This window comes from Rhinoderma darwinii, chromosome 4, assembly GCF_050947455.1.
Source record: "Rhinoderma darwinii isolate aRhiDar2 chromosome 4, aRhiDar2.hap1, whole genome shotgun sequence".
NCBI classification, from domain to species: domain Eukaryota; kingdom Metazoa; phylum Chordata; class Amphibia; order Anura; family Rhinodermatidae; genus Rhinoderma; species Rhinoderma darwinii.
In genome coordinates this window covers 136,186,839-136,195,040 of record NC_134690.1, presented here as the reverse complement: position 1 = coordinate 136,195,040, position 8,202 = coordinate 136,186,839, and the positions used below count along the sequence as shown (strand labels likewise).

The 8,202-nt window shown below is 37.4% G+C and overlaps 1 protein-coding gene across 4 annotated transcripts in view; it reads left to right on the top strand.

Annotated features, from left to right (window-relative positions):
- Positions 1–973: 973 nt before the first annotated feature.
- The window catches only part of MECOM (MDS1 and EVI1 complex locus), a 44,855-nt gene continuing 37,626 nt past the window's right edge, over positions 974–8,202 (top strand). For all 4 annotated transcript variants that reach the window (XM_075861579.1, XM_075861577.1, XM_075861578.1 and 1 more), the window contains exons 1-2: positions 974–1,785; positions 4,096–4,230. The gene's annotated coding sequence lies outside the window, so the exon portion shown is untranslated. The remainder of the gene's footprint in view (positions 1,786–4,095; positions 4,231–8,202) is intronic.

Below are 8,202 nucleotides of genomic sequence, written 5' to 3'. Positions count from 1 at the left end.
CTCATAGCTAGAGCTGCTCCAATTTATGGCTAAATAAAAAAAAAATAAGAAAGAAACTCTCCAACAATGGGTGGGATGAGGGAGGGCAGGAAACCAATGACCAGCAAACCGGGACCTCTTTAAGGTTCTCAAGCACCCAAGTCTATGGGAATCTCTGGCCAGTTCTAAGGTTATTTACAAGGGATTTTTCCTGTCTTACCTAGCATTGCTGTGTGATTTTACAGAAACAATGGCCATTATCTAAAGCAGCAGTTCAATGTCACAGATAACAGTCTGCTGAGACCTATTAATCATCATCTCTTGTCAAGAAAGCTGCCCCCTCCTCTTAAATAAATAGCACTTTATAACAGTGCACATTTATAATATATCAAATTTTTCATGTTACTTGGTGGGAGCCAAAAGCAACATGATCGACATCAAACACATTTTATTATCTGATCTTCAGAGGGTCTTGTGTGTTAGTCAAACAGGAAAGTCAAAATGTTTCCCTGTGATCCATAAGAAATAGAAGGTCCTGTGAATTAGGACATTTTGCTCTGCTATTTTCCATTCCGATATAAAGTAACGATCTTGTAAAAATGTTGCAAATTCCTTCAGTGGTCTAAATATCTGCAACAATGTTGCAAGTTTAACAGTAAATAAATAAAACAAACAAATAAACAAACAAACAAACAGGTGATTCCTCTTGGTTGGTTTTTCACCGTAATTAACCCCTTAATTACAATGCATCTGCTTTAAATTGGCAACATTATAAAGTTCTAACGAAAACTCCTTTACTTAATTGTCCGTTAAGATGTTCTATAGTCCGTGCAGCTTCCTGATGCCTTTACCTTCCATGTAAATATTAGTATTACTCTAGATTTGGGATATTAGGAGCCTCCTCAGGTTGCACTGACCACTTTATGGTCTATTAGTAATGATCGGACGCGGCTTTCAGACTGAACAGACTTCTTCAAAGGCTAAAGAGACGAGATTTCCCTGTAAGTATGAAATCCACCCACCCCAGATCTCCCCATTGGTCGCTGATCGCCTGGATGGAATGGACATGCTGAAGGGGATGGTGCATCTGTAATCCCAGTGTCCTATAGGAGTCTTTGGCGACCTTTTAGTGACCTCTTCTTCTACAGGAGGCTGCTGCTGTCACTTTAAGAATGTCCTGGGAGAGGAGCCAGTGTCTGTGCTGTGAGATAGCTGTGGACCCCTCTCCTCCTCTTTCTGGATGGCCGCTCTCATCCTCTTTATAGAGACACTTCACCAGTCACATAGAGAACTTCACAGTGTACATTGAAGACTTGGGAAGGGGATGGTTCCCGGGAGGATCTCATTCTGAAGGGGATCCGCAGCTTTGTAGCTCCATCCTGGGACATATTTACAAGGAGTCTCACCATCCCAGGACACTGGGAGTTTCAGGGTCACCTAGCCAACTACAGGAAGGTTTCCGGGCACACAGGAGAGATCTGGTCACTTGGACAATCAGGGATTCTGCAGTTGGACCTGGCATTATAGGGAGATCACAGGACAGGAGTGATCACCCTTCTAGTACCGAGACAAAGGAGCTATCAGCCAGCACTGGAGCTGTGAACACCCAGACTTGCAGCAGGACCCGGTTACATCTCTGTCCGGACACACAGTGGGGGTTCTGACTCTCCAGCAGGGACGGTGCTGACTGCTGGTGTCTGGCTGATAAGAAAGTGCGAGAAAAGGGAGGTGTCCGGTGCCCTGTGCTGACACTTCTCTAGGCTGGGATCTACTGGCCTGCAGGACACGGGGCTTCCTCTTCCTCAGGTAAGTGAGGACTCCTCTGGCACCGGCTGGGATGTGGAGGCTTAGCTCTTGGCTGTGCTCTGCACTTGTGGTTACACTTGGAGTTCCCTGAAGTTGCAGGCGCTGCTACAGTGTCCTCCCTCTGTCAGTGATCGCGGACTGTGCCGCTCCTAGGTGTGCACGGCGCCTGTTGTACGACACATATCTCGTATTGCACATGTATCTTATGTACATAGACTCCTATATATGATCTCTACCTGATGACACAAGGTAAACACAGCTACTCGTCTGCAGGACACTTTGCTATAGCAGTCAGGCCACTTTCTCAGCATGAGGCCATTCATCCAGGGTATTAGCAGTAAATCCTCCAGGTGATGTGATAGTCCCCGGGAGACAGGAGGAAGATCAGGTTCAGGGAGATCACCCGCTGTACACACTGCTAGTTACAGAACAGAGAGGACAGTGGTCGGACACTTCACTCTTCATGGAGGTAACTCAATAATTATTATAACACCCATCATCCTAACCCAGCTCCTCATAACACGCTCCCGCAGGCCACAACTTCTCTTACCACTTATATATATTTTGTAGTGTGCAAAATATTTTTATTTTATTTTATAACTTGATATTAAATCGCGCGATTTGATCATACAACTACATCGCGCGTATAAGAAGATTCGTTAAAATAACTTAGATAGTCAATTTATTCTAGTACCTCAATTACGAATGAAGTGTGTGTGTCTATCTATCTATCATCTATCTATCTATCTATCTATCTATCTATCTATCTATCTATCTATCTATCTATCTATCTATCTATCTATCTATCTATCTATCATCTTTAGGTTACATTTATGTATTATTTTAGTATTCTCGTTTCACACCACATATGTATATGTTTACTGAAGGAATTACAGGTGAAATCAATAAAGAAGGGAGCTCAGTTTTGGGAGTCAGAACTTTATTCCTGGGGCCTACAGATCCATAGACTTGTATAGAAGTAGGGATTAATTGCATTTTCCTGCAGATGTCCCGAGGCAGGACAGCAATCGTGCAGGGACACCAGGATACAATGTAACATTTTCTGTATTATTTTATTGGGGTCCATAATGTGGCATCTTGTGTCCAGAGCTGAGATTTCTGTGCAGTCTGAATGGCAGCCCTTTTAACCCTATAATAGACTGACACAGAGAAGCAGGCTTTGTGAGGGTGGAGAGGGCTGTATAGGGGAAGCTATTGTACCCTGGACTTTAATTGCTTCAACTCGAGAGGTTTATTCGCCCGGTGCCCTTCATACAAGCTCCAGCCTTGCCCCTATTCAACTCGTTATATAGTTAATGACCTGCAACTGCTGCCGGGTGTTCGCCCCGACCATGCCGGTCTATGACAGCCTCCTCTTTGTACATAGGGAGAGTATGTTACAGTGTGCTGAAACGATAACGATTTAATTTACAGGGAGAGTAGACTTTAGTACAAATAATAAATGTTGCAGTGGTCTGAAAATAAAGAAGTGTCCTATAGATCTAGAACAGATTTTGGTGTAAATACAAAATACTACTGTGATAGATCGCTATGACCAGCTCCAGTACAGTTAGAGAAGTCTTTAGTGTAAATAGCAAATGCTGAAGTAGATTGTTTATTCAGCTGATTGTTTGCCTCAATATTGTTAATTCTAATATCTCTACTTAAAGATACATCCCATTGACTACATTCATATCAATAAATTATAGTGATGAGAGAGTAAGTGCCTACAAGACAGGGGATAATAACACTGTCATTTGCAATGTGGCTATTCAGGAGACTTTCTAAACCTCTAGGAGACATTTGGCTTATTGTTAACAGCAATAAAAATGACTTGGGAGGAAATCTGGAGATCTGATGTGAATGCTTACAAATTAGGACTGGGATAATTACAAGGCTTAACCCCTTCAGGGCTGCAAATAGTGTCTTAAAGAAAAGGGAAAAGTAGATCTTTTTCTTGTCAGGAGGAGTTTTATAGAGTGAAGGTGATCCATGCTGGAGAAATACAGAAATTACTGGCAGCTGCATTCTGTGCTTCTATTCACAGCAAATGCTTTGCCTTGTTTGCAAATTCCTGCACACAATAAAACTTCCTGCAGCCATAAGATCAAGATATATATTTATGTGAGTTACTTGCAATTTTAAAGTACACAGAAAACTCAAATATTCATTAAATATTTCAATTCTTGCAAGTCAGTCTCAATGAAAACCTAGTATTTTCTGTGTCTATTACCCTTAGTTTATACAAGTTACAATTGCAATTTATTCAGGACATCATGTAACCTGAATACCAATGTGTTTTCTCTCCAGATCTTGGATGAACATTGTAATGTGAAATTCTGCATCGACGCCAGTCAACCAGATGTAGGCAACTGGCTGAAATTGATCAGATTTGCTGGATATTATCATCAGCACAATTTAGTACCATATCAGCTAAATGATCAGGTATGTCCCATTATTTCTTTCTTATTAATACCAGTTATACAGTCAGAAAAATGGTCTATAGGTGATAGATGGTGGCTCCTCAGTAGTCTGTAGAAGATGCATATTACTCAATGAATTATGTCATTTACTAATGTCACCATCAGGAATAACAAAGTAAAACAGATGAGAATTTTCAGTATAAATTTTAGTTTGAATGTTTTTTTTTTATTAAGTATTAGTTATTGAGAGACCTGCAACATTTTAAATAACAAACAAAAACGAATATATAATTGAATATTTTTTTTTTTTTGGTTTATTCCATATTTTATATGAAAAAATATTTGTAAGATTAATTTTTATTTAGTGAAAATCCTATTGAATCTTTATGATAAACAATACCATAATTTCGGGTTATAAATATTAAAAACTGTCCAGTCTTTGCATATTATTTTTTTTAATACTTTTATTAAAAAAATTTTTAAACATTTTCTACATACATTGGAAATTTTAAGTCAATTTTGTAAGTTTTATGATTCTACTAAAAATCGAATATAGGGAAACTGTGTCTTTTTTTATATTTTTACTTAGTTAAATTATTTAAGTAAATATATATATATATATATATATATATATATATATATATATATATATATATATATATATATATATTCATGTATGCATTTAATGTATGATGGTAGAGGATATATTTTTTATAGAGGAAGTGTTTAGAGTATGACCAGCCATTCTGCCTGGCTACTTGCTCTTTGTATATTAGGTATGATTTCCAGACAGTGCGACGTATTTATTGTCGAGGTGCCCTGCTGTTGTCTTCTCCAGGACTTGAGAGGTTAAGGCGGTCTGGCCTGGTCCTGTTCAACTCTGAGAAAGCTGCTCTTAGGAGCAGGATGAAAGGGATTTCTTAAGAGGTTCTCCAGGACCTTTTATTCTTTTGCATGAAGACTAGGATCTGCCAACTGGTGAATAAGCAGTACTCATCACATAATGAACACCCTCATTGTGTAAGAGATTATTCAATATCACTGTATAGATGGGAGACACTTGATCAGCAGTAATTGTTAACCACTAATTACTTTAACTCACCTGTGAAACTCCCAAGCAAACATTACACTCCACCTGAAACCGAATAGGCATATTACAAATAACCAGATTCTCAGGATGGACCTACATTAATAAATACAGGGTTGATTGAAGGACGGATTTAAGGCTTGGGGCAGCTGGAGGTATGAGCTTAACATATACACACCCCAAAGTTTCTCTTCTAGCTAAAGGATTCTGCAGAAACATAAAGGTTTACTTCCACCCACAATCACGTCCACCGCTCAGATTATTATTGCTTAACCCTTTAAATGTCAGTGTGTCCAATATTACAATCTGTGGAATACAAGGTCCAAAATGGCAATATGAGCTTGAAAATTTCTTTATCATTTCTAGTATATGAAACAGCTAGAATAAAACCTTACGTTAATCGTTTTACCTTTTAAAATGTAATTTACTTATAAGAAAACGCACATTCTCCTCTTAGGCCAAGCAACCCCATTTAAATTAATTTGTTTCGGATAAAAAAAAAAAAATAATAATATTACAAACAAATTGTCTATAGTAAAACTGCTTTACGTTTGTAGAATAAACAAATAATTAGGATCATTTTCCTGACACAGATGCTAAACGTTGATGGAACGTTCCATCCTGGCATATACATGACTTAATATTCTGGCCCTCATAATTGCATAGTGTCTGAAAGCTTAGCATTAACTGCAGTAATTTGTCTCCTAACAGGATTTCATGCCAAATGTGCTTGTAAAATTGTGGTCACAGGTTGTTACAACACCAGAGTGTAAAACTCCTTGCTGTGGAGCCATGATAATTATTTTTAGTTGGTCTTTTTTTGCAGACTTATTGATATTCAAATATGACATTAAAAAAAACATACATTTACCTCTCAAAGTTAGTAAATAAGATATAATAATAATAATAATAATAATAATAATATACTGTACTTGGAGATTTATATTGACAATTATTGAACTGTAGAATTATGGATACATTGTGTATCTATAGGCAGAAGTAGATTTTTATCTTAACATACTGGGATATTTCAGATTTTGATCTTTCCATTTTTTTTTCAGAACAGAGAAGTATAGAGAATATAACATACTGCGCAATATCGTACATTAATGTAACATTTACATGTCCAAGAAATTAAATATTTTACCTCTTAAAGTAATATTTTACCTCTTATAGAAGACGTTCTATGAAGCAGATGATAATGACACAATATTATTTACCATTATTTTATTCTATATATTCCCATGGAGTGAGAACATATTAATGGCTATTATCAAAGCAGCATGGTTTTAAAAATAAGCTACAGTACAAGAGCTCGCAATCTAATAGAAAGACAGAATGGTTGTATACAATCATTTGTCACCGGATTAACCGTTAATTGAATGATTTACTATAAAGCTTTCCTATATACTGTAGAAAGTTTACAATGCCGAGGATACTAATTCATCTGTGTGTTTGATATTTGACCTTAACCCCTTTCATGCCACTAGTCAGCTGCAGCATTTATGACATAAAAGAGGCATGCAGCTACTGTTGTTTGTTTCTGTAAATTCTGCACTATCACAAACCTCTTTGTGTACATTTTATTTTGGGCCCTGTTGAGTTTGTGAAATAAAAGTCAACAGGCATTAGCTTATTCTCTCTGAAGCAGCACATGCTTGGGTCCCGTGCAATAAAACTTTATATACAAAAGCCCATGCCAACATCGCTATGCAAATTGTAGCTGGAAAAAAAGTCTCCCTACTCATTTCCATTTTAATTATTGGACTGGGAAATTATTTAGTCTCTTGCAAACCACTCCTCTTATGTGTCTTGTTAAGATTGAGGCCATGTAAAACACCCCCTGCTTAATGTTCATTCCGCTTCTTCTGACATCTTTATTTGTAAACTCAACCTGCCGCAAATTGCTTTCTACGTAGTAGCACCATGTGTGCGTGTGTATGGTTGTCCCACTCCATTCATAGAGCAGAACTGTTCTGCCTTTATTGCAGGTCGCACCGTGGAGTATATCACAAGGGCCCTGCATTAAATCCGGGGTTCTCTCACCTTTCTGATTCCCACTTTTAACATTTTATATTTCTGAGTTGTTAACACTACCGTGACCTGGGTTCTGTTTTTTCCCTTTTAGATCAATGATCACTCTCTAAAACCCTTACAATTATCTAGAGAGCAGTACATGTATAATAAATCAGGGACCTAGCACAGCTAAACCCCCCCAAAACTGTTCTGAATTTGTAAAACAATATAAATGTTGTCTACAATCGCTAAAACTTGTAGGGGATTTTAATAGTTCATTCCTAACTACACAGACTAAGGGTTGTTGGATGGATAAAGCATCCTGAAACTTCCTAAAAGTTTGACCCCTATGAAAGCCTATTAACTTTTCACTTACAGGAACGCTATTATTTGCACACAGGTCTTTGCTATATGTTGCATAGACAATGATCGTGGGCAGAAATATTTGGTAGAATATACTCCTACCTATACCTATTCATTGATAAGATATGCGTTTAATATATACAACTCGCCCTTTGATGTAATAGTTGTTTTCTCTTTCTAGATGGGATTTACTCTGACTGTAATATGGCAACAATGGAATACATTTTATACAAACTTGGCCAACTCTGGCTCTGCAGCTGTTGTAGAACTACTACTTCCAGCACAGATTGTCTGACAATATATTGCTGATCTTGTAGTTCTAGAAAGCTGACGTAACTATTTTTAAACGGATAGAGCCATAAAACATGATTAACAATAAACGGCACACTCAATCTAAATCCATTTTAACATTTTCAGATATGTTTTAAAAATGTGTTTATTGGTTTTGATAAGAAAAAAATATCCTATCTATCTATCTATCTATCTATCTATCTATCTATCTATCTATCTATCTATCTATCTATCTAT